At 39.5% G+C, this 24,591-nt stretch overlaps 1 long non-coding RNA gene across 1 annotated transcript in view; it reads left to right on the top strand.

Annotated features, from left to right (window-relative positions):
* Positions 1-22,071, top strand: part of LOC129050207 (uncharacterized) — a 138,349-nt gene extending 116,278 nt beyond the window's left edge. Inside the window, exon 6 of the long non-coding RNA XR_008513792.1 lies at positions 21,498-22,071. This is a non-coding gene — a long non-coding RNA (uncharacterized LOC129050207). The remainder of the gene's footprint in view (positions 1-21,497) is intronic.
* The last annotated feature ends 2,520 nt before the right edge of the window (positions 22,072-24,591 follow it).

A 24,591-nucleotide genomic window follows, 5' to 3' on the forward strand; every position in this document is an offset into this window, starting at 1 on the left:
CTCTAGTTCTTTCTTCAGTTGAGTCCATTCTGTTATTAAAATCATCCTCTGAGTTCTTTATTTCAGCAATTATATTTTGAATGTCATATGTCTCTGGTTGGTTCATCCTAATGCTTGTTCATGCTTCATATTGGTAAGAATTCTCGTTGAATACCTCAACCCTATTTATTAAGCTTATTTTGAGTTACTATTTTCTTATATCATTAACCCTGCTTCTGCTGTGTTACATTGCGATTTTTATTGTCTTTTTCTTGTAACTCTTGGCCCTTTAAGTGTCATATAATTTTTCCATGGGAGGTCATTTATATTGCCTGGAGCTTTCCTTACTGTTACAACTACCTTTGGGGAGGACAGAAAGCTTGGATGCTTCTCAGGGAGTTTAAGGGTTGGAGACTTGGAGGTTGTAAGGGTATAAAGCCTCCCTTTGCATTCTGGAATCTACTACCATCTGCCTCCTGCACCCCTTCCCTTTTCAATAGCATCCTTTGCCTCTCCAGGAAAACTCCCAGTATCTCTGTCCTAGGTACTGCTCTTATGAAATTGTAATTTCTTAGCCATAAACTGAAAAATATGAAGAGAAGTCTCAGAATCTGATCAGGCTGCCTTCATGTTTTGGTGTTGGTCTCCAATCCATTCAGGCTCGAGAGCTGCCCCATGGCAACTGTGGCCTTTGACTGGAGCATCTGCTCTACCGATCTTCAGACTTAGAGCAGGTGGGACTTCACCCAGAGCAATATAAGGAGAGAGGGGTCCCCCCAGGAAGCTCTCTCCTAGTCTAGCTCCTTGTCCATACACTGAGGATGCGTCTTTTCAGTCCCTGGGGTAAGATTCCAAAATGGAATACTGCGTCCTGGTCATGAGTAGAGAGAAGGAAATGATAAGGTGGACTGGATACACTGAAAACAAATTGTATCAGACTAGTCTTATTCAGTGCTTTTGAGATCTACTTTGCTGAAGATTCAGAAAATGAGGTACCTCTAGGAGAAATGAGAAAGGCATGATATCTTTTGAAGCCTTGTCGACTAGATGAAAAAGTACAAGAAAGATCAATGAGTTGTAGGTATTTTTAGATGGCGGTTGACTGGCCCCAGCTAAGTCAGTTAATTGATTAATGTCTACCTAAAGAGGATTCTAGTAGTGTGCTTCAGGGAGTTGACCTTAGCCCTATCCTGATAGTTCAATATTATTATATTAATGACGTGGTGAAATATAAAGGCATATTCATATTTATAAATGTTCGAAAGCTAGGAGGGGGGACTTTGCCTATGTTGTATTTGAGAATCTGGTTCTAAATAAACATCAAAAAGATTAGACAGACTAATGTAATAGAAATTAATAGGAATAAATATGCAGTTCTAAAATTTTCCTCCAAATATACAGGATTAGCACCAGTTAATGTTGAGAATTTTAGTTCACAGTAAGTAAACTTAATACTTTGTCAGCCACATTACCCTTATTAATATTATTGCCAAAAGTTGCATGTAGAGGAATATATTAGAAAAAGGGAGGTAAGATCTTGCTCTTCTCTGTTCTGGTCAAACTATACCAAGACAACTTAGTTCAAGTCTGAGTATCAAGCTTTAAGAGGCAGAATGATGCATTCTGGAATCTGCTACCCAAAATCCAGCCTCTGCAGTGAAACAGAGTATATTCATGGCATTATCAGAGCAGTGAAAATGCTCACAACTACGTCACATAAGGACTCATTTAAGGAACTTGTGATTTTCATCCTGTAAAAGAGGATGACTGGGAAGGAGATGAGCATCCTCAACTAAGCGATGTTGGGAGAAAAAAAGAGGAATCAGCTGCATTTTATATGAATCTTCCAAAGGGTAGGGTTAAGAGCAGTGAGTGGAAGTTGCAGAAAGACAGATTTCAGCTCAATGTATGGAAAACATTCGAACAGAGCTTAGCCATTGGACACTTCATCTTTGGAAAACGGTTGACTGATAAAGGAGACATTTAAACATAAGCCATATGGTTCATGAAAACCACACGATGGGCAACAGGAGAAGGGATCATCAAATGTGCCTATAACTCAAAATTGCTTAGCTTATTTGAGGAAACTTCATGGGGGAGATAAAAATGGAGCTGTGCCAGGAAGGATGGACAAATAGGACTTAGTTCGTGCATTTTCAACGTGGTGACATTGCCCTAAGGGAATGAAATCGGTTCTTGGAGGGTGAAAAAGATCTTGGCTATTCAAATTGTGACCCTTCTCAGCCACAGTACATAGACAGACATACAATATATCTTTGATATTAATATTTCATGCTGGAAGGAGAGTGGTTAGGGAAATGCTCTAAAAAGTTTCCTTGGCCAGGGACGGTGGCTCACATCTCTAATCCCAGCACTTTGGGAGGCTGAGACGGGCGGATCACTTGAGGTCAGGAGTTCGAGACCAGCCTGGCCAACATGGTAAAACCCTGTCTCTACTAAAAATACAAAAACTAGCTCGTTGTGGTGGTGGGTACCTGTAATCCCAGCTACTGGGGAGGCTGAGGCAGGAGAATCGCTTGTACCTGGGAGATGGAGGTTGCAGTGAGCTGAGATGGCACCACTGCATTCCACTCTGGGTGACAGTGTGAGACTCTGTCTCAAAAAAAAAATTTTTTTTTCCCTTAAGGAGGCCATAGTGAAAAAAATGGCATATATATGTTTTCTTTTCTTTTCTTTTTTTTTTTTTTTTGAGATGGGGTCTTGCTTTGTCCCCATCCACAGCATGGAGTGCAGTGGCTCAATCACAGCTCATGGCAGCCTTGAACTCCTAGACTCAAGTGATCCTCCTACCTCAGCCTCCCCAGTAGCTAGGACTACAGGGCATTGTTGCATAAAAAATTGCCACAAACTTCTCACTTGAAGCAACACACATTTATTATCTTATGGTTCTGGAGGGTCAGAAGCCTGAATGAGTTGGCAGAGCTGCAGCCCTTCTGGAGGTTTTAAGGGAGAATTCATTTCCTGGCCCTTTCCACCTTCTAGAAGCTGCCACAGTTCTTGGATCAGAACTTTGCATTATTCTAATTTCTGCTTCAGTTGTCCATCTCCTGTTTCTCTGTTTCTTTAGAAAGCTCCGTAATTACATTAGTGCTACTAGTGTTACATTAGTGGAAAATGCAGGATAATTTCTCCCATCTCAAAGTCTTACATAGGCAACATTCTTTTGCCATAACAGGTAACACAGTCACAGGTTCTGGGGATGAGGATGTAGATATGTGGGGAGGAGGATATGCATTCTTTTGCCTATCAGTTGGGAAACACTGACCAATGATGTATCATTAGTCACGTGTTAGGAGGATCAAGGAAAGAGAACACATATGGTTCTGCACAATCATAACTGTGAAAAAATGGCTCAGGACAGAGATAGATCCAGAAGCATGCTAAGCCCAAATATGGGCACCATTATTATAATTTGAACTGTTGTTGTCGTTCACCACTGTTATCATTGTCATCATTTAGACAGGGCTAATTTTTAAGTATCATTTGCACATGTAAATCCAAAAGCCCCAGTCATTCCCTGTGGTAGTTTTGTAGGGCTGCCATAACAAATTAATATAGACTGGGGGCTTATAACAGAAACATATCCTCCCACGGTTCTGGAAGGCAGAAGTTCAAAATCATCGTGTCGGCAGGGCCATCTTCCCTTTGCAGCCTCTACGAGAGAATCCTTCCCTCCCTCTTCCAGCTTCTGGGGGCTCCAGGTGTTCTTTGGCTTGTGGCTGCGTAACTCTAAGCTGAGTTCTGCCTCCACCCTCATGTGGCTTCCTTCTTTTCTCCCTCTATGTTCATGTCTTCTTTTCTGTCTTTTACAAGGACACCTCTTTTCTATCTTTTATAAGGATACTTCTTTTCTATCTTTTATTTATTCATTTATTTATTTTTCTATCTTTTATAAGGACACTTGTTTTCTGTCTTTCATCAGGACACGTCATTGGATTCAGGATTCATCTTATAATCCGGGATAATTACATCTACAAAGACCTGTTTTCCAAGTAAGGTTACATACATAGTTTCCAGGGTTAGCACGTGGACTTATCTTTCTGGGAGACACCATTCAACCCACTAAGTTCCTAAATCAGTGTTGCCTCAAGGGAAAGAAATGGTAATTTTATCCTTAAAGATAAACACCAGTATGCTGGGCTTAACCATTAATCATTCTCTCAGTAGTGTTCCTAGGTGTTAGTGGGCAGCAGCTTATTTGGTGGGTAGGTCCAGGGGGCACCTAAGGATCTATACTATTTGCAGACTCCCTGAGTGGGGAGTAGATTATAATGCTATTTCAAAGTGCTTGTCTTGATGCTTCTCATTTCTCTCCTGACTTCCCTTCTCCCCTCCTTCACACAGTAGCTGGGGTTGCACTTTTAAAGCACAGGCCTGAACGCAGCATTTCTTCCTCAAAACGGTCACTGATTTTTTTCCTTATTTCTTCAGACTAAGTCCAGATTGCCAGCTGGGCATTCAACCCATTTAATGAACCTGTCTCATACTCATCTCAGTCTCGACCCTAAGCTCCAGTTCTTTCAGACGTTTCCCTGCTCTCTGTAACCATCTGCTATTTCCCTGGGATCACATCACTGCTTTTGGGGTTCCTTCATCCTTCATCCTTCAGGAAGGCTCCTCCCTGCTAGCATGTATTCTTCCTTCCCTGTGCAAGCACGTTGATTTCCCATTTTCTGTGCTTCTCAGACTTTACAGTGAACAGGAATCACCTGCGGAGCGTGTTGAAATGCAGATTCTGACTCACTCTATCTGGGGTGGGCTGGAGACGGTGCATATCTAACAAGCATCCAAATGATGCTGATGCTGTCCTTTAGTAGGCATCTTTAGTAGAAAAATTCTATAGCCCGCCACTGTCTGCCTTAACTGGTTAATTATGGGTATGTGTGGAGGAAAAGGTGTCCCTCTTCCTCTCCCCAACAGGCTCTGATCTCTCAGGGATGAAGAACAGTGGTTTGTTTGTTGAAGCTGATGAATGTGAGTGGAGGTAAATTACATTTGAGTAAAAATGGAGAGTAATTGCTGTAATTCGGCTTGGCTGTATTCCTTCTGCTGTTGCACGGTGGGCTCTGGAGAGAGAGGGATGTCCAGTGCCCTTAGCTGGCTAAGGAGATGGCCATCACCACTGGTTTTCAAGAATCAAAAGCCTATCTGAAGTATCTTTATGCACCCAATCAAACTCTCCTTCCGGCAAAAGTAATTGTTGAAGCAGATAACATCAGCAGCAGATCCAGGCCACAGCAGCTATTCAGAGAGAAACATTTCCCATCATGTTTGGAGCATCAGGAGAAAGCATATTTTCTCCTAAAAACAGTGTCTATTGGGAGCATGTGGAAAGAAATGGTAAAACTCTCATTTTGGGGTGGGCTGGCTTGTTCTGCTACTTTCCTTTAGAAGTAAACTGGAGAAAAGCTTAATAAAAATAAAATATTTCTATAGGCACCAGCGAACTACTAAGAAACAGAGGTCACTTGGTTCTTCCTATCCCTCTGCATGCTTGGTGGAAACATTAGACAAGTGAAAAAGATGGAACAGCTTTAAAAAGAGAGAAGACAAAGTGTAGTTTGGTAGAGAAATACCACCACACCCCAAGAATGAAGGGTACAGGGATTTCACCAACAGGAGCGGGGTAGGTATAGTAGGCTGACCAATTCATCTTGGCTGCCTGGAACTGTCCTGGTTTTAGTATTGAAAATTCCAGGTCCCAGAAAACCCCTTGGGTCTGGGAAAACTGGGAAGTTTGATCACTGTACATATAGGGAAAGCCACCATAAGGAAGGTTTTAAAGCACTTCATTTGGCTCCTTCTTGTCTAAATTCTTCAGCTGCATTCTTTCCTCCTGGTGGTCCCCATCTGCCTTCCCACCTCCCCAAAAAGAGGTGACTTTGAGGGTCCTTCTGAATCTGTCCCAAGTGTTTAACACTGAAGAACACTTGAAGCCTTTTGCCTTCCAGGAACGTTGTAGCTGTGAGCCCCTGAGGCTTCCTCCAGTCTCCATGCATTTTTACACGCTTGTCTTCATGTTTTCATTTGTAACAAAACAGCACATTTGCATACAATTTTGTTTTGCAGAATGTTTTCTGATATTATCACATTTGCTAATCATTACAAATCCCTGTGGAATCTGTTGGGAAAGGTGTTGGTGTGTCTAAGTTTCACTTAAAAACAATAGGCTGGGAAAGCTGCACAGGTGGCCTAAAGTGACACAGGTAATCAGAGATAGAGCTGAGCTCTCAAACTCAGGAGTCCTGACTCTAAACATAGGACACATTCCACTGTCACCTTATTAAAAATATTTTGTTTCTATCTGTACAATGGTGGTATTTTCATTCTCATGTTATCTCTATGTGAAAGTCAAGTTCTGAATTAGGCCATCACCAACTACTGAAAAATGCCACATCTCATCTCCGGTGGAGGAAAGATGACTGGGCTTTATAATTTTTTATTTTCATCTTCAGTAGCCTCAGAGCTCTCAGGCCAGTTGGGAGAATTTCTTGTGTGTGGTAACTCCAGTTTCAGGCCAGAGGCAGATGTCTGCTCCTGCAGCCAGGACCAGATAGAAAGAAGAGCAAGATAGCCCAAAGCCCACCCACTAGGCCAGTTTAGATCCTGGGTAAAAGGATTCAGATACAGGCTCATCATAGCCTTCCAGTGAGGCTGGCAAAAGCCAATGTTTAAGCAGAGGACCAGACCCAGTTGTAATTGTGGTCACATTTGGTCCAAGGATCTGTTATACCTGTGGTGGGGAAGGCAATCATATGTCTTACAAGAAGTTAGGGTGTCTTCATCCAAATGGTCTGTGCAACATTGAAGGGTCCCTGTTTGACCCTTCTAGGGACACTTGCTGACAATATTTGATAACAAGTAAAGTACAGATGTATGTTATATTTACTGAGTAACATGGATTTTAGCATCCAAACAGCTAGACAGTAACCCAGACGAAAGTGGAAATGATTCATTTGATTGCTCTCCTACATACAGTTGTTACTGGACTGCAGGATGTTTTGTTTATATTTTAAGAATTTTATTTAACTGTAGTAGGTAAATCATAAATGAGGAATTATAAAGGGGAAATTGACAGTAATTGACAGTTGGCTTTAAAATTCTTTTGTTATTTTAAATTAAGGCTGGGCACGGTGGCACATGTCTGTAAACTCAGCACTTTGGGAGGCCGAGGTGGGCAGATTGCTTGAGCCCGGGAGTTCGAGACCATCCTGGGCAATGTGGTGAAACCCTGTCTCTACAAAAAATACAAAAATTAGCCAGGCATGGTGCTGTTCCCCTGTAGTCCCAGCTACTCTGGAGGTGGTGGTGGGAGGATGGCTTGAGCCTAGGAGGTCAAGGCTGCAGTGAGCTGTGATCGTGCCACTGCACTCCAGCCTGGGTGACAGAGTGAGACCCTGTCTCAAAATAAATAAATAAATAAATAAAATAAATAAATTACACCTCTGACATGTATTAGCCAACAGAATATTCTTAGAGTGTGTATTGTTCAGGTGTCCAGAAGAAGCAGATGTACATTCAAATTAGGATGATTTGAGTAGTGTTTAATAAAAGGCCTCTTAAGATGGTGTGAGCAGGATATGGAAAAACCACAAAGGATGAAGCAGGACCCTGAGCTAGTCATAAAGTGGGGGACACCATTATCATCCTCAGGCAAAAAGGGCTCAGGGGAGGTAACAGTTCCTGGAAACCGCCATAGAGGGTAGGTGGATTTGGTGACCTGCAGGTGCTACCACCTCAGGGCAAAGGACATAGCTAGCCTGGGATGAGCTTGCCAGGTGGGAGCGAAAGAAATACACTCCCAGCCCTACTCTCGCTCCTCCTCTTGTTCTCCTGCTAGTGCTCTTCATTGCCAAATCTAACCTGAAGTCACAGTGAATGGAGCCCAGTGGATGTGGAATCTATCCAGGTATCCAGGTGGGTACCTCAGGGCAGACAGGAAGCTGGGGAAGTGTAGAGAGGGGATCATGGGGCAGAGGGAAGCAACTCAGCAGACAATTTCCATAATCATTCCAACTTTTGAACCTTACAGTGATCTTATGAAAAAGCTGTACAGTTACTATCTGCATTTGTAAATAAGGAAACCGAGGCTAAGAGATAATCCCGTCATGTCAAAAACATCAGACTCATATTTTTTTCTACAAACGCTGTGCTGTCTCCTCTGCTTCAGAACAATGAGTTGGTGGGCTACTTCATTACAATACCATGCCCGATGGTGCATAGCCCAGAGAGGAATCATTAAAAACTCAACTAGCTCCCAAGATTTTAAAATATCTCTAAATCACCACCTTATTTTCTTTGGTATCAGGGCTGAATCACTATAGTGTCTGCCTTTGGTGAGTTTCAGTATCAATCTGACCTCTAGTGAGCATCTCCGAGGTGGTTTAAACTCTGGCATCATATTTTATAAACTCTTTTGGGGCTGGTTAAAAACGTTTCACAATGTGGGGCTTGTTTTATTTAATGGCTTAATGTGCCCATTTAAAAAAGATTCTCCTGTCCAAAGACCTCTCTGAGTTGCCCACACTCCAAGTCCTGTAAAATGCAAGAAAACTATTCCATTGCCTGTATTTCCCAAGGCAAAGCGACTTTTCTTCCTGCCTGGACAAAATGTTCCATAAATTACCCAGACCAAGATGCTTCCATTGTGACAAAGAAGTCAGCTAGTATTTATGCAAAGATGAGAAGGCATAGTTTTCCTTCCTCATCAGGTATATGCGATTTGCATATCCTATTATCTGCTTATTAACCAGAGTGTCTTATAACAATGGCAGGTTGTGAGATGTGCACACATGGGCAGTTAAGCAACAAGCTCTCAGGGATTCATCCTTCGATTACATCCCTGTAATGAAGAGGCAAAAGGCAAGGTTGTAACGATGGGATACTTGGCAATGCAATGAAATCAGAATTTGATCTAACGCAACATGACTTGCTCATGGCACAGATAGAATATCAAATGATTCGTGTGAAATTCAATCCTTGGAATAATCTTCCTATTACATCCATTGTTCTCTCATTCCCCTGAATGCTATACAAAACAGTATGTAAATTAGGATGGCATTAACACATTTTCCTTTATTTTAATTCAGTTTAATTGGAACTTCTACGTTTTAGCTCAGTTTACTCTGGGTATATGTATGCCGTGGTAAACTTAGTAATACGATGGGAAGGCAAAAAATGATGCTCCCTGTCATCTAGGTCATGCCCACTGGAGGTGGATATAGAAAAGCTGTTTCTTTGAAAGCAGGTGTACTCAGAGTTAAGGCATGTAAAATGCAGCATGGTTTTTGGAGTTTGCTGTGTATTATTCTTAGGAACTTCTCAGAAATTAATTGTTTGGACTTTATCTGATGTTAACAGAAGGTATACAATGATATTTTGCAAGGAAGAGAACTAACAGTTAAGTAGTCACTTGGGGCTACGTACTCCGATAGATACTCAGAGTATCTATCAGACATACACTATCTGACTGGATTTCCATGAGAACTCATGAGGAGACAATTACTGTGTCTGTTTCTGCTCTTTCAGAGCCCTTCTCAGCCAAATCAAGATGCTCACAGTGGGGGATAAGGCAGTCTATGGGAAGGGTTATTCAGCGAGTGTCCTTTCTACTTTGAGCTGCCAGAACAAAGGCTCTAGAAGTTAGGATCCTGTTATTTGGGGCATTCAGACCCAATCCAAATCTCTACCTCTGGGCTTTGGTTCCTCTGCCAAAGCTGCACATGCTGCTCAGTAAAAAATAGCTCTTGTTTCTGTCCGGCACCTGGATTATCATTGCCAGCTTCATCCTCAGCTTGAGTGGCCTGGGTACCCCTCCAGCCTTGCTGCTTGTCTGCCCCCCGACTCCTTGTGTCCTTGTGATAGGATGATGGGATGTAGACCTTGCTCCAGGATTATCAGGCACGTCATCCCTTTCTCAGTACTCTCCCAGGAGAGGAACACATTGTACATGTTGTATTAATTCTAGAGTTAGGTCTCTATCTCTGGAGTGTTTTTGATCAGACATTTAGAACATTAGTTAGCTTCTCTTTTTTAAAATGCAGAATATTAAATGGGCAAAATAAAACCAGAGTAATTTAGCCAATCTATTGATTGTCCTAGAGAAGACATTTAAGGCCAATAAAATTCAAATCGATTTCTTTGCTTAAAAAGAAATTTAAGCACAAACAAATGAGCTTTTTTTTTTTTTTTTTTTTTTTTGAGAAAAACAAGGCTGTCAGCTTCTCTTGCCATTGTAGTGTGGCTGCGTTTCCAGGTCCTGCTTTAAATTTGAAGGTCATATAGTTAACTTATGATAAATGATACTACATTGAGGTTTGAGCCAAGGCAAAGAGTGTGGGAAAGCTTATAAGAAAACCATTAAGCCTCCAAATTTGCTGACCTGTGAGGACTCTGAACTGAAAATGTAGAGATTCTTGTGGTAAGTACGTACTTGTGAAGAAGCCAGAGCGGGTATTACTGGCTGAACCAAGGTCAGAGGAAAACAGGGTATCAGAACCTGACAATAACCCCATTGAAGATTTTTACAAACTTGTATTTACAAACCTGTCTTCTGAAATTTCAGATTTGCCTTTTTCTTTTTTTTTTCTTCTCTAATTGGATAGAAGACCTGCTATAAACTGCAGGCTTAAGTGAGCTTTTGAAAAGCCCTTTCTAATATTGCTTTTTCTGTACAATATTTTGTTTATGTTTGATAGGGCTTTGCAGCCAAGCTGATTCTAAAGAGCTGACTATTGGCTTTCTACTCATTTAGTCCTCAGTTTTAATATTACCAGCATACTTTTTTGTTGTTGTTTGTTTTGCCTTGTTTTGATCTTAAAATTTGTAGGCTCAAGAATAAACAGTTTAAGTTAGAGATAACTACCAGCTATTTAAGATGAATCCTATCCTAAACTTGAGTAATTCACATCATTTCTCATGTCCTTAGATTTCTTGCCTGTATAATGAAGGTGTATCCCCCTTTTGTCAACTATGAGAATTTCATAAAGGCTTTCTGTGTGTCAAGAATGACCAAAATACTCTACATCCATATATACATTGTCTCATTCAATCTCCAAGTCATCCTACGAGCCAGTTACTACAATTATTTCCAATTCTTTAGAGGACGATGCTCAGGCTCAGAGATGTTAAATAACCTGGAAGGCATGGAGGGCAAATTTGGGCAGTATATTAAGGCACTGTACTAAAATGTTTAAGTACCTTCCTGCCTGAACAGTCTTTGACTTTGTTTTTTAATATAAAGATTCACATTGGTTTAGCTATACTAAAATATTAACTCTAATGATATCCTCTGAATAACAAAGGAATACTTGATTTCTTCAAAATTTAATGTGGCTTGTACGTTGATGATGGCTGCCGAATATATTTTCCTACAGATGAAGTCTTTCTGTGAAAGAGAAAGGCTGAGTAGAGACATCCCAAGCTGCTTGGCATCCGTTTTCAGGGAAGATACTTAGTAATAATGGAAGTAATTGTATTTCTTCACTCCATAAGCAGAAGTAGAAATAAAAACAACACTTAAAAATATATATAGCATATTTTGAATTTTAAACCATCAATGGTGGTTTTTTATTCTTATGACAATACAACCATAGAAGCAACATTTTTACATTTGAGGAGATTGCTGCTTTGATTTTATTTGGATTTTTATTTTGGGGTCTCAAATTGTTACACCTCTTACCTAAGGTGTCCAAGAGAACACACCTCTAAGGTGCAGGGGAAACGGGGGAATGGAAGGACCTTGAACATATTTGACACAGTACATTATAAGACAACGGCCACTTTACTGTCAGAGGCAGATGGAGACTGGCTTGGAAATAGATATAGTAGCTTTGCTATCATCCGTCTGTCTATTCATTAATTCAGTTCTTTAATAAATATGTGTTAAGTGTTTACTGTATGCCACGGACAGGGCAAGCTTTACCATTACCAAAATACCAAAATGTATGACAAAGGTCTTAGTCTCAGGAACCTGCCAGTCTAGTGAAGCAGACAGATAAGGGAAACAATAACAATAACCACAATGAAACCACCTTTGCAAAAATTATTACAGTGAAAATTATTACAGTGAAAGAGATCTGACCTAACTGACTCCATATTGTTTGTAACCTCCAAACTCTCCTTGTCCATTCCTAGGCATAGGTTAAACTAACTTTGGGAGGAACTTAGCTTGTAGTTTAGCTTTGAAACAAAGACAATGACAGCCCTTTCTCAAAACAAACCTCCTTCCTGCCTGGGGACTAGACTTCCTTTGCAGGACTAACAAATTAGCCACAAGATTAGAAACTATGGTTTAGGAGTCATGCAGCTGGAGGCTGCAAGATTCTAAACCTCTCCAAATTGCTTCTAGGGATAACATTATTATTGTAACACCTAAGATCGGTGCTTGAGATATTTTGCAGACCCTGCACTCGAAGGATCAGCTGGCACCACCTAGATCGATAAAGTGGCTCATCTGGTCTTATGGCCTCCACCCAGGATCTGGCTTAGCACAAGAGGACAGCTTTGACTCCCTATGATTTCATCTCCGACCTGACTAATCAGCGCTCTCAATTCACTGGCCCCCTGCCTACCAAATTATCCTTAAAAACTCCAGTCCTCAAGTTTTCAGGGAGACTGATTTGAGGAATAACAAAACTCTGGTCTCCCGCATGAATTAGTCTTTCTCTATTGCAATTCCACTGTCTTGAGAAATCGGCTCTGTCTAGGCAGTGGGCAAGGTGAATCCACTGAGTGGTTACAATGACAGATTACTAGAAAGTGTAAATAGAAGTAAGAGAGAAGATGGTGCCAAATATGGGGATACTTATTTCAACCCCTGTGATGGCCAGGGCATGCTACCTAAATCAGAGTCTTAAAAATTGGGTAGGTATAATATTTTCCAAGTGATGAAGTGGAGGGAAACTGTTCTAGACATGAGCAAAGAGATAAGGATTTGGGTAATGGCAACAAACTTAATTGAATAGAGCTAGAACTTAGGGTGTGCATGAGAGAATAGGGAGAGCTAGGAGAGGTGGCATACGGGAGCCAAGTCAAAAAGGGCTTTGCATGCTGTGCTGAATACCTTGAACCCTTTCTTAGAACTAGCAAAGAATATTAAGGCAAAGGATGTCATAATATGATTTTTAAAAAGGCAACATTGGTGGATAGTGTAGAGAAAGAAACGCTTAATTTTTCAACTCAACGATTAGACTTTGTATGTGGAACTCTTGTTAATCAGCAAGGACTTTTGAGAGGCTTCTAAAAACCACTGTCCTTCAATTGGGAGGCCAGCCGTACCCAATCTGGGGGAATGCAGAAAGCAGGAAATGGGCAATTGACCGACAGCTTGGAGGTGAGAACACCTGTTTGCATAATTTGGAAATGAAATATAAAAAGTGCATGACCATAATGGAAGCAATCATGAGAAATCATTTGTTGTCTGATTTTGGCCAATAAAATATCAATGGAAACTTAAATTTGGTTCTACTTTGCTAATCTTCATCCTGTTCTTAGAGACATTAATTATAGATTTTTTTTTTTTTTTGAGAGTCTTGCTCTGTCGCCCAGGCTGAAGTACAGTGGCACGATCTCTGCTCACTGCAAGCTCCGCCTCCCGGGTTCATGCCATTCTCCTGCCTCAGCCTCCCAAGTAGCTGGGACCACAGGCGCCCACTACCACGCCTGACTGATTTTTTGTATTTTTAGTAGAGACGGGATTTCACCGTGTTAGTCAGGATGGTCTCGATCTCCTGACCTTATGATCCGCCTGCCTCGGCCTCCCAAAGTGCTGGGATTACAGTCATGAACCACCGCGCCCGGCCAATTATAGATTTTTTTTTTTTAAATGTCAGCACCATATGGCAGGGCCCAGAAGCCAGGTTGTTCATCACCAGCCCATTTTTATGATATTTCCTCATTTAAAATTTGAGCTGAGGAATTGGCAAGGGAATGGGGGAGTGGAGAGGGTAGGTACTTGGCAAGTTGCTTTAGTTTGGGGGTGTTGAGATGAAAACAAATTGGCAAATACTTCATTATTTAAGTCACCACAGCTATTTGTACAGTTATAGTCCTAATTATATGTTTGTCTATGCTACTGGATTTAGTTTAAATTGCATTATTCTGGAGAGAAGGAACTAGATTTATTCAACTTGACTTTAGCCTAATTATGGATAGATGCAAAAAGGTAATATTTAAACACAACTTGTCATTCCTGTTAATAGATTTCTTTTCTAAATCTCCTAAACACTAGTGATTGAATAATAACTTCAATAATGAGTAAATAATTTAAACCATCTTGTATAATAAAAATGCCCTAGAGTTCTATAATAATGTATTATTTTAATATTATTCTTACATATGTTGTTTTATATGATTCTCTGAGACCTCTACATCAGTAGACTTGATTTTTAATGTAGAAAACTGTAGGGTAAGGGCTTTGAAGAGTCTCTGGGCTCGTCCTCTTTTTTCAAGGGCCTTGTGCATCTTATTTCTTCTATCAAAACAAACCTCTGATGCACAGTTGTTCTAAGAGCATGACTTTGCAGCCACAAAATACTGCACTTGCAAATGCATCTTTTGCTCTGACTTGTGAATTACTCAGCCCATGCATAAAATGTCATGTTTGAATTTTTATGGATTCCAGGAGAAATCTGGCCAGTTGGAATCCCTTAATCAGTTCCCTTCAACTTGGCTGAATGGGGCTAGGCAATATTCTCTAACTGGTCTGCTGCATATGTGCCAATATTTCCCATCATGTGCCCTCCCCAGTCCCATGTTCCCTATTCCCATTTAAAAATATGCTATTTATGATTACAGTTGATTTATCCCAAAGGAGTACAGTGGTCATAATATAAAATGGAATAGAGAGAGAAAAAAAAATAAAGCCAGTGTAAGCTGGTTTCTCAGTTTCTGCCTATGGTGGGGGAGATGCGAGAGAAAACTACTTCAATCTGGAATCAATTATGTAGCATGATACATGACAAGAAAGGAACTAAACAGATGGAAAAAGGGGTGAATAAAGAGGACAACCCACCTGATCCTAATTATGTGCACCTACACTTGGAAGTCTTTTTGCCAGACATCTTGAATAGTTCAGGACTAGGTGGAGGAGATTTCCCAAGGATTCAATGTAAAAATGCAAACCTCAATGGTGAACAAAGAGTTCACATAAAAAGAATAGGAAAATCATTCCTCGATGGACAGCTGGAATGGAACATTTAAGTCCTTAAGTTTTATACTCATATATATCCTACAGATCTTGGCACCTTCTGAGAGCTAATACATTTTAGATACTACTTTAGAAAAGGAATATTGGAAGGCTTTGAAAACATGGTTTCCATTATTTAAAAGGGAAATTTAGAGGGCATGGTGTATTTAAGAATTGTTTTATTGGAGCATTTAGCAAGATTCTATGTGTTTAGCAGGTCATTGGTGGAGACCAGGGATGACACTTGGCCGAAAAATTAATATTAGTCTCCGAAGCACAAGGGCTGGAGGAGAGGAGGGAGGTGGAAGAGAGGGTGGGCAACATTAGTTGAGTATCTGTTGTCTACCGGGAGCTTTGGCTCATAATTTCTCATGTGATTTGCAGGATTCTTTGTGGTATGATTTATTATTCTTCATTTATAAATTAGGAAATTGTGTCTCATAGAAGTTAAGTAAAATTTGCCTGACATTATGCAGTTAAATGCTGATAAAGACTCAACTTCTGGAACTAGCATAATTCCCATTAGATTGGAGTGTTTTAATAAAGAGAAGAGAGAAATGTGGAGGCTGGGTTTCCCCAAGACCGGGCCCCCGGGTGTCCCTGCCACGCTCCCCCTTTCCTCTGCCTATTGTATGTTATTTGTACCATGGCTACAGTGCACGGTATAACTGGTTGTACTGCAGTTTTATTGTCAACACAGTTACACTGGGGTGGGACCATTGTTTCCCAGAATCTCTTTCCTTGTTTCGTTCCAAGTTAGAATTGGCCAAAAGAGGGATTTGTAATGGATTTGGGAGGTGGGAAGAGAGCAGCTGTTATTATTCTCTGAATATCTTGGTAAAATGTGGTGACCAGACCGAGGCTGAGATTTGCGGGTTCCAGTTTGTCCTTGCTCTCCACTGCTGTGAACTTGGCTTTCTTCCTGACTACCAAGCTTGCTGACCAACAGTGACCCCAGGCTCACCACCACATGCTTAGTGATGGATCTGCAGAGCCCACGGTTCCCCAGAGGCCACAGCTTCCCAGTGCCTTCTTCATAAATGCTCCCTTCACGGGCCCATATACCCTCACATACACCAGTTCTGATTTGCCCACCCTTCTAAGGCTTCAGGCAGACTGCTTAGTGATGTTTTCTCTGATCCTCCAAATGTCTGCTCCAGACCTTCTTTTCCCTTGGCAGCTCCCACAGTTGTGAAGGTGTAAGTCCTGCCACGAACCGCTCAGCCTGTAGCACTTCTAGTGGCTGTCCTTCCCTGACTGATTCCCGACTCATACTATTGCAGAGAACTATGCATTTGCTCATCTCGTTCAGTTCCTTGTTTGGGGGAGAAGCTCTATTGTTCCACATGAGGTCCTGCACTGTTCTTTACATGTAGTAAGTGTTCAGTAAAGGTGTCTTAAATGTTCAGAATGGCCCATTTTAAGAGTTAGTGAAAGCTCTTCTGTTGAACTTAGGATATTGAGAAAATTTATCTCCAGAATTAGAAGATTTTATTCTCTCAGTCTGGCTTAATCACACCTGTGAGATTAATGTTTATAACATCATAAACTCTACATCCCTAAGTTTCTCACACCTTGTGAGTCTTGTGAGAAATGCTGAGAGTAACCATATTCCCTGGAACCCTTGCGGAAGTGCAAGATAAGGTGGGGAAATGATGGCATTTGCAGTCAGAAGATCTAGATTGGGGTCTCAGTGCTCTTACTTGCTGGTAGCAGGATCTTAGTCAAGCCAATCTCAGGTGTGGTTTCTTCACATTTTGTTTGTGGATAATAATACCTAGTTTATAGTTTTTCTGTGTGGCTAAAAAAATATAAAAAGTTCATAAGTTACAAATGTTTGTGAACATGAGTTACTACTTTACCTATATACATATTTGGAAAAGTACGTAAAGCATTTGGGGGTTAGTGAGTTGTTTAACTAGTCCATTACTGCTATATAGTTTATGTCATCAAAATGCAGTTATTAATAATTTCTAACTTCATACACATCCACAGGAGTTCACAAAATGGACTGTATCACCACATACCATGTAATCCCTCACCCCCTGCTCCATTGGGTTGACTTAACATGTAGTTATTTCATTATAGAATTTTTGGCCAGGATAATCATGAAGCTAAGCAGTCTATTACTTTCAGAATTCATTTTCTTCCTTTTGGGAATGGAAACAACATCTCTTCCCTTAAAATAATTGCAGATTTATTGGGGCTTAAGTCTGTTTATTGTTTTCCATTTCCTCTGTTTCTTGTTTCTGTATCTTTTTTCTTGCCTTCCTGTGGGCTATTCAAAAAAAAGTTTGGGTTCTATTTTTTTTTTAAATAATATTTTCACAATATTGCCTTGTACAGCTTTCTCAGTGATTGCTCTAGGTATTAACATATATATATATCTCAGTACAGGCTACTGGTATTGATGTTTTATCCATTTCAAGTATAGAAAATGTACTTTTATTTAGGTCTCTGTATGTCCCCACTTTTTCATATAATTGTCTCAAGTATTCCTTCTACCCTTCTACATACATTGAGCACATACTCTATATTGTTATAAGTAATAGGAATGTAAAATATAACTCAAGAAACTCATTAAGTGAAGGATATCCTACTATGTTTACCTTTATTTTTAATCCTTTTTATTCTGAATGCCGTAGCCTACTTAATGTTATCATTATCTTTCTGTTGGTGAGCTTCTTCAAGGGTAGGTGTGCTAGCAATAAATTCTCTTAGTTTTCCTTAATTTGAGAATATCTTAATTTCCCTCTTCCCAAAGGACAGTTTTGACAGGCATTGAATGCAGAGTTGACAATTCTTTTCGTTCTTCAGCTGAAAAAAAAAGTTTTGCCTCTTCCCTCTTAACTCCGTGATTTTAGATGATAAATCTGCTGTCATTTGAATTAAATTCTGTATAATATGTCTTTTCTCTCTGGCTGTTTTTAAGATTTTTTTCTTTAGTTTTCAGAAGTTTATGTTGGGTCTTGGTATAAATTTCTTTAGTTTTAATTTGTTTGGGATTCATCTGGCTTCTTGAACCTGTAGGTTATGCCTTTGCTTCTTTTGGGAAATTTTTAGCCCCCTTTTTTTTTTTTTTCTTAATCTTTTCCATTTTATACCCTTTCTCTTCTCTTCTCCTTCTGGGATCTTTCGTTATTGTCCCGCAGATCTCCGAAGCTCTGTTCATTTTTTATTTCCAGTCTATTTTCTCTGTTCAGATTGAGTAAATTCTATTAATCTCTCTGATTTGAGTTCACTAATTCTAACTTTTATTATCTTCATTCTATTAAGTCCATTCAGCAAGCTTAAATTTTGAAATTTTTTAGTTCTATAATTTTCATTTGATTCCTTTTTATAATTTCTATTTCTTTTCTGAGATTTGCTATATTTTTTCCTTTTTCCCAGGATAATTTGTAATTGATTGTTGAAATCTTTTTACAGTGGGTACTTTTAGCAGATAATTTTAACATCTGATCTCCGTATAGCTATCAATTGACTGTTTTTGCTAATTCAAATTGTGGTATTCCAGGTTCCTGGCACAACTGATTTTTATTTTATCTTGAACACTTCATTATGTTAGGAGGCTCTTGATCCTATTTAAATCTTTGATTTCAGCAAGCAATGGCTTTGTTTAGGTTTATCACAGGTTCTAGGCTCATTCTGTGTGCTTTAATTCCAATGATAATAGTGTTCAGAGCCCTGGCAATGCTCTTCTGGGGTGCTTTGTTTTTCTGGTGCAGCTGGAACTTCTGCACAACCCCCATTGATGACAACTACAAGAGTGGAAGGCACTTCCCTGGGTGGCCTGGAGTCACTGTTCCACTTTCTGTAGAAGGGCAGGGGTCAGGAGACACCAAGTCTAAGACTCATGTCACTGGGTGGAGAGCAGGGAGATACTGGGTTTCACTGCTGCTGCTACTGTCAGCAGAGCGGGCTGCCCACCAGTGCCCTAATTGTGCAAGAGGTTTGCTGCTCTGGGGCAGGTGAGTGAGACCACCTGCTGGTTGTGGAGCAGAAGTTGAGCTTCCCTGACTTCCCAGTCCTTTAGCCCTAGAGACTAGGCTTTTCTTGTTTGCTTCATATTTTGCTTATTTGTTTTTGTCTGGGCTTTTTGGTGGTTTGGGGTTGCAGATCTCTCCAGAGCCTAGTCTGGGACGTGTGGGAGGTAAGACAATAACCAGAAACCTTACAACATCACTCTTCCTCAAGTCCTAAGATCTCTAACAAGTCTGCCTTCTTTCCAGTTCCCACAGTCCTTTTATTGTTACCTGTTGAATAATTTCCAGTGTATTTAGTTGTACTTAGGTGAAGGAAAAGCAAATCTGTGTTATCTTTTTCTAGAACTGAAGTTCTATCTACTTTTGATAAGGAGAAATGTTCATTATATATTATGTGAACTTCTAAAGTTTGAAACAGTATATATAGCATGAACCCATTTTTAAACATGCAGATTATATTTACATAGGCATAAAAATTAGTTTAAAGAAATATATAACAAAATATTAGCAATGGTAATTTTCTGGATAATGGTAATTTTTAAAGTTTTCATATTAATATTTGGATTTTAAACTTATTTTTGTAAGAACTTATATTGATTTTATAATGTAAAAATAAGGGCTAGATCTTTTCTAATTTTGACAAGAAAAGGCTTAGGGTGGGTAATATGCTTGTGGTTTTTAAATCCTTGAAGAACTGTCAAAGTAAAGAGGGATTAAACTTGTAATATGCTCTTCCCAAAGGCAAAATTCGGAATGAGAAATATTGCACAGAGGGACCTTTTGGCTTAATTTACTAGACAATTTTTGTGTAACAAATTTTGAATGACAAAAATTGCAGAGAGGGACCTTTTGGCTTAATTTACTGGAGAATTTTTTGTGAAACAAATTTTGTTCAACAATGGCACAATCACTTTTCAGGTTTATTATAGAGAGAGTTTTGTGCAATGAAAAGGTCCTCCAAGGTGACAGTGTATCTGTCTGCCAAGTGCACCCCTGGCATCCCAATTATCAATTTAACAGGTGAGAATGCCTTACTGAAACTTACCATGCACTGGAAAATACATTTGTCCTGGTTGGAGAAAGTTAAAGTCTAAGAGAGCGAACATTTAACATTACTGCTTTCTGGTTTATCTTTCCTTTGAAAGCAAAAAATATTACTTTGATTCTCTCCTGGTGCCAATCATGGGGATCTGATCTCCATTTTGGAGGTGAAGAACGGTAGGAAACCTTCTTTTCTTACCTTCTCCTTGTTGTGAAAGAAAGACAATATTCATCAACACATTATCTGGCTCCTGTCTTGTCCAGATCTTTATCCTTTTGGCAAATAGATGAGGAGTCTTTCCTGGAACTTTGTCCTTTATGTTGAACAGTTTGAAGCGGCTTAAGGTACCCTGGATTTCAGAGGTGTGGAGGAGACATAGGGACTGGAAATGGCACCACATAAGAGGGCAAGGGCCCCGGGTACAAATGTTTGTGCTGTAACCCATGTAGCGTACAACACTGAGTTACCTAGTAGATAACCAGTATATGAAGCATTCAGCAGATGTTTGCTGAAGTAACAAATAAGTGTGTGCATCTGTCAAATACTGTGGTTGATTTATGTCACTAGCTTTCAGATTGTGGTTAGAGTGAATGTAAGGATCCTGCAAATTTCTTCAAGACCCTTTTGTACGACAGCAAAGGAATTGCGTGAAAATTTTGGTTTTAGTGCTTTGCCTAAACCAACACACAGACAAAACTATGCAGCAGGGGTCAGCTTTGGAGGGGAATTCTGTGTAGAGTAAGAATCAGCTTCTTTGGGGAATTCCAAATAGAGCTTTAGCAACTCAACCTGTAGAGTTTTCCATTTTGCAGCTGAACAATTTAAAATGCCTCCTTTGAGAGCAAGACAAAACCAAGGCCATATTTCAGTATCAACAGAAAGAACCACATGCCTCCGTCAGTACAGAACTTGAAAGGAGCTTTGAACAGAAAGACTTTGCCTGCATCAAATAAAAATATCAAGTGTTGCTTAAGGAACACGTGGAGCTTAAAATCCTTTAGTCTTGTGATGAGCTTAAAGCCTGCTCTTTCTATCTGCTGGGAGCTCCAAGAGAGAGCCAGCATGGGAGCCCATAGATGAACAGACCTGCAAATGCGGAAGGTCCCTGGGCTTTCCTTTCGGTTTCAGTTCTCACAGAATCCAGCCTGCATTCCGTCCTGTGTTTCCATGGGTTTTTATCCCTATTTTCATTTTCCTGAAAAATTAAAAAAAATTTTATTGACATATAATGTCATCAACAAATTTTCACAAAGTGAACTCACCCATGTAATCTGTCTGTACCTAGACCGAGACAGAGATTGAGAGAGAGAGAGAGAAAGAGCGCGCTTTCACCTGGACCAGAACACTCCACAGGTCCTCTCCCTTCCCAGCGGTTGCCGTATGTAGTAATACTTCGTGTCCTCTCATTGCTCTGCGGAGCTCCATTGTATGAATGTACCACAGCCTATTTAACATTCTACAGTTGATGCACATTTGAGTTGTTTCCACTTTTTGGCTATTATGAATAAAACAGATACGAATGTTTATTTACATGTTTTTAAGTGAGATGTTGATGCATTTCTGTTGGGTACATACCTAGGAGTGGAATTGCTGGGTCCTAAGATATGTTTAACTTGAATAGATTCTGCTAACAAATTTGCCAAAGTGGTTGAAACAATTTGCACTCCCATCAGTAGAGTATAAAGCTCCTGCTTCTTCATATCACTCCAAGTACTAGATATAGTGTCTTTTTAAATTAGGCATTCTGATGTGTATAAAGTAGTACTCCCTATGGTTTTAACTTGTATTTTCCTAACGATTAATAAATCTGATTCCTTTTTACATATTTATTGACTACCTCAATATAGTAAAGTACCTGTTCAAGCTCTTTTTCCATTTTTTTCAATGAGTTTATTTATCTTTTCAAAAATTGTTTAATTGGCAATCTTATATTTTTTGGATATGAGTCCTTTGTCAGATATATGTATTTCAATGTATGCATATATTCAATATATGTAAATATATGCATTTCAATTATCCTGTCTGGCTCTATGATTTGCCTTTTCAATCCCTTAATAATGTTTTGTTCTGAACATAAATTTCTAGTCCAATTTATCTTATTTTTTCTATGATTAGGGTTTTTATATCATGCTTAGAAATGTTTACCTACCCTATGGTCATAAACATGTTTTCCTCTGAAAATTCTATTGCTTTTGTTTTCATATTTAGGTCTATAATTTATTGTGAATTGACTTTTGTGTCTAGTATTAGGTCAGGTTCAAGATTCACTGTCTTCCTCATGGAAGTACTGTGTATAAAAAAGATCACCTCTTACCCACAGCACGGCAGTGTCTCCTTTGTACTAAATCGAGTTACTGTAAATGTTTGTATTGATTTCTGGGATCTCTGTTCTGCTCCACTATTCTATTTATCACCCTCCAGTTTTTTTTTGTTTTTTTTGAGACAGAGTCTCCCTCTGTCGCCCAGGCTGGAGTGCAGTGGAGCCATCATGGCTCACTGCAAGCTCCGCCTCCCGGGTTCATGTTGTCTCCTGCCTCAGCCTCCCAAATAGCTGGGACTACAGGTGCCCGCCACCATGTCCAGCTAATTTTTTTGTATTTTTAGTAGAGACGGGGTTTCACCGTGTTAGCCAGGATGGCCTCGATCTCCTGACCTCATGATCCGCCCGCCTCGGCCTCCCAAAGTGCTGGGATTACAGGCGTGAGCCACAGTGCCCAGCCAATTTTTTTAAATGAGAGAAAATATTACAGATGCGGTTAAAATCTCTTGTCCCCATATTAACTAATTTCTTACCTTCTCTTTTAATAGTTGTCCATGATCCTGAACTTTATTCCCATGGGTAATTACATTTTTACCATACATATATATGTATCCATACAAATATCATATTGTTTTATATGATTTAAAGTTTGTAATGTGGTATTATGTATGTAATATCTTTTTTGACTTGCTATTTTATGTCAACATAATCGTTTGAGATGTAACTATGTTGATAGATGAAGCTCTTTTTCATTCATTTCAATTTTAACTCATATATACTGCAGTAAATGAATATAGCACTTATTGTCTCTTTAGCTTTTCTCTCTCTTTTTTTTTTTTTTGTTTGAGACGGAGTCTCACTCTGTCACCCCGGCTAGAGTGCAGTGGCACAATCTTGGCTCACTGCAACCTCTGCCTCCTAGGTTCAAGCAATTCTCGTGCTTCAGCCTCCCAAGTAGCTGGGATTATAGGCGCCCACCACCACACCTGGCTAATTTTTGTATTTTTAGTAGAGACAGGGTTTCACCATGTTGGCCAGGCTTTTCTTGAACTCCTGACCTCAGGTGATCCGCCCACCTCCGTCTCCCAAAGTGCTGGAATTTTAGGAGTGCACTATCGCGCCTGGCCAGCTTTTCTATTCTTAATAAACAATTAGTGTGTTTTAACTATGTTTGACTATTACAGACAATGCTGTACTAAAAATTATCATATGCATCCCCTTATATATGAGCTCTTTCAAAGGTGGTATCTAGAAAGAAAAATGGCAGCCTGAAGTGTATTTGAACCGTCAACTTTTATAGATATTGCAAATTACTCTCCAAATTAGATGTACCAATTTGTGCTCATCAGTATAGTATGGGACTTCCCCTAGTCACATCTTCACCAATGCCTGTTTTTGTTAGATGCTTTAATTTTTTCTGATCTGATGTGTGTGAAATGAAACCCTATTATTTTAAATTGCATTTCCTTGTTGAAGAATGAGATTTAGCAAGTTTTCATATATTTGCTGATGATTTGGGTTTTCTCTTTGCATTGTCACTTCATATATGTTTCTCTCCTGGAAGGTTGTCTCTTATCAATTTGAGGATGTTGAAGAATAAACAAAAGTTCGTTTTGAATTATAGACTTAACAATTTTCAGAAGCATTTTTGTTCAAAACTGCAGAGTAGAAACAAAAGTACAGGCTTTTATTTAAACACAATTATGTTGATTATAGCAATTATCTTGTCTATGGAGTTTTGTTTTTTATTTTGATTACTATAGTTTCTAGTTCAAAGAGTTCTAATTATTTCTGTGTGATTGTCTTTGTTTAATAATTTCTGTTTTTTTTTTTTTTGGATATTATCCCTTCATTTTTCTCTTTGATCAGATTAAAATACTTATTTTAAACTCTTTGGTAGAGCATTTAACTTTGAATTGGTTCATATTCCATTAGTTGTTTCTGTTAAATATATTTTCTTGTATATTTTATATATTTTGTAATTTTGGAGTGTCAACTCATTTGAGTAGTAGGATCATTTTGTTTTTCTCTCTCTCCTTTCTTCCCCTTGCACGATTCCTCCTTCCCATAGGGAGAAATGGAAAGTTATTCAATGAAAAATGTATATGTAAAGAATCCA

Source organism: Pongo abelii, chromosome 16 (genome assembly GCF_028885655.2).
Source record: "Pongo abelii isolate AG06213 chromosome 16, NHGRI_mPonAbe1-v2.0_pri, whole genome shotgun sequence".
Taxonomy (NCBI): Eukaryota; Metazoa; Chordata; class Mammalia; order Primates; family Hominidae; genus Pongo; species Pongo abelii.